Below are 2554 nucleotides of genomic sequence, written 5' to 3' on the forward strand. Positions count from 1 at the left end.
TTGTCAGAGCATGAGGCTTGGCGTGTTTGTTGCGTGCAATGAGCGGAACTTCGTCTAGTTGAGAAAAAAGCGATCGATTGTAGACTGGTGCAGGTGCGGAGATGAAGCGCGGTGGTTTTGGGGCGGTCCAGAAACAAGTGTTGGGTTGGGTGCTTCCAAGGTATCATTCATCGGGGGGTGACACTGTTGTGATGATGTTGTTTCAGGACCAGGTGGAGTAGACGTGCGTGCGGCTAAACGTTGAGTCGTTGTTGGTGTGCGTGTGGTGTAGCGGTGATCAGTACTAGTAGCTGGTGTGCGTGTTGTAAAGCGGTTTCGGGTGGTTACCCAAGTAGCAGAGCCGAAGTTGTTCAGAGATTTTTCTGTGTGCCAAAGCGAGATGCCCTGTCTTCTCTTTCTAGATTTTGGACAGCAATCCGCCGCGCGTGTAGAAGTGTGTGCGTGTGACGAAAAACGATGGACGAAAAACGCGAGGAGCGGGATCTGAAGTCTTTCGTTGGTCACACATACATGCATTTACCAGCGGATTGCGCTACACCGTGTCTACCCATCTTTTTCGATCTATCATGATTTTTTCTGCTATCGCACTCATCCGGGTGTAAGGCATTCTCAGTCTGTCCAGAACTTTCGTTGTGGAAGGATGTGCGGGAGTGATGTGCGATTTCTTGTGTCCCCTACTTTCCATGTTTACGTTTTGCCCAGTGTTGCTTCTTATTCCATTATGGAATGATTTATCCTAGCTAACTTGTTGAAGTAAGTTTCTTGATCTCATATGTGCTTCAATGTACTAATTCAACTAATGCTTATCGGCTTCAAAGTTACAGGTGCATGCGCCATTCATCAGCGCCTACGTGTTGGCATCATCAAAAATCTTCAAAGTGGGTGACGGAAAGAAATTGTTTTCCAGTTTTAAAATATTAAGGTAAGTGTTGCTCTCATGATATACGCAAAACTATCCAAAGTAATACGTTCTACATACATTAATTATTGGTTCATTTTTATTGACAGCGTCCAGCACAATTCAGCCACAAAACAACGCACTGGATTACGTTAAGAACCTGTCAAAACGCCAGCAGCCCCCGGGCGTGGTAGGAGAAAGGAAGAACGAGAGGAGGAAAAACTAAAGCCAGCGCGCAGCTCTGATGGTACCCCGGACGCAGTAAGGAGAAAAAAGATCGAGAGGAGGAAGAACGGTAAATTTGGAAGGGGGAGACCGTTCTGCCGTCTACACAGTGTGAGTATGCCAAAGCACGTGTTGGCACGTACGAGACGATCCCATACAAAACTTCGGCTTTTTGCGGACTGCTCCAATGTGCTGCTACCAATGTGTTTGCTCCACCACCTTTTCGGATTGCTTATAGAAATGATGAGGCACACATGTTTACATTTGGTGTATGCACACATTCGCATGCAGTTTATTCCACACATTTTCTCTCCGTTCCAACACGTGCTTTGGCATACTCACACTTTGTAGACGGCAGAACGGTCTCCCCCTTCCAAATTTACCGTTCTTCCTCCTCTCGATCTTTTTTCTCCTTACCGCGTCCGGGGTACCATCAGAGCTGAGCGCTGGCTTTATTTTTTCCTCCTCTCGTTCTTCCTTTTTCCTACCACGCCCGGGGGCTGCTGGCGTTTTGACAGGTTCTTAGCGTAATCCAGTGCGTTGTTTTGTGGCTGAGTTGTGCTGAACGCTGTCAATAAAAATGAACCAATAATTAATGTATGTAGTACGTATTACTTTGGATAGTTTTGCGTATATGATGAGAGCAACACTTACCTTAATATTTTAAAACTGGAAAACAATTTCTTTCCGTCAAAACTTTGAAGATTGTTGATGATGCCAACAGGTAGGCGTTGATGAATGGCGCATGCACCTGTAACTTTGAAGCCGATAAGCATTAGGTGAATTAGTACATTGAAGCACATATGAGATCAAGAAACTTACCTCAACAAGTTAGCTAGGATAAATCATTCCACAATGGAATAAGAAGCAACACTGCGCAAAACGTAAACATGGAAAGTAGGGGACACAAGAAATCGCACATCACTCCCGCACATCTTTCCACAACGAAAGTTCTGGACAGACTGAGAATGCCTAACACCCGGATGAGTTCGATAGCAGAACAATCATGGTAGAACGAGAGAGATGGGTAGACTCGGTTCAACGCAATCCAACGGTAGATGCATGTGTGTGTGACCAACAAAAGACTTCAGACCCCGCTCCTCGCGTTTTTCATTCATCATTTTTCGTCACACGCACACACCTCTACACGCGCGGCGGTTTGCTGTCCAAAATCTAGAGAGAGAAGACAGGGCATCTCGCTTTGGCACACAGAAAAATCTCTGAACAACTTCGGCTCTGCTACTTGGGTGGGTATAGGAGATGAGGTTTGGTGGTCGTGTTGACGGGATGGAAAAAACTCACGTACACCGATACCGACGGGCCAGGTGGATGGTGTGAGTGCCGCATCTCGAAGGATAGCCGGGACTCTCACTTTGAATGAAAGCCAATTCATGCTGTCCACACTAACCCCTCTTCTCAGCAGGCAATACG

The 2554-nt window shown here is 46.3% G+C and overlaps 1 long non-coding RNA gene across 1 annotated transcript; it reads right to left on the reverse strand.

Annotated features, from left to right (window-relative positions):
• Nucleotides 1-1351: 1351 nt before the first annotated feature.
• On the reverse strand, nt 1352-2060 carry LOC121592037. Its single transcript, XR_006004630.1, has 3 exons — nt 1946-2060; nt 1778-1880; nt 1352-1691 (listed from the first exon to the last, which is right to left on the reverse strand). It is a non-coding gene; the product is annotated as an uncharacterized LOC121592037 (long non-coding RNA).
• Between the last annotated feature and the right edge of the window lie 494 nt (nt 2061-2554).

Source organism: Anopheles merus, chromosome 2L (assembly GCF_017562075.2).
Source record: "Anopheles merus strain MAF chromosome 2L, AmerM5.1, whole genome shotgun sequence".
NCBI lineage: Eukaryota > Metazoa > Arthropoda > Insecta > Diptera > Culicidae > Anopheles > Anopheles merus.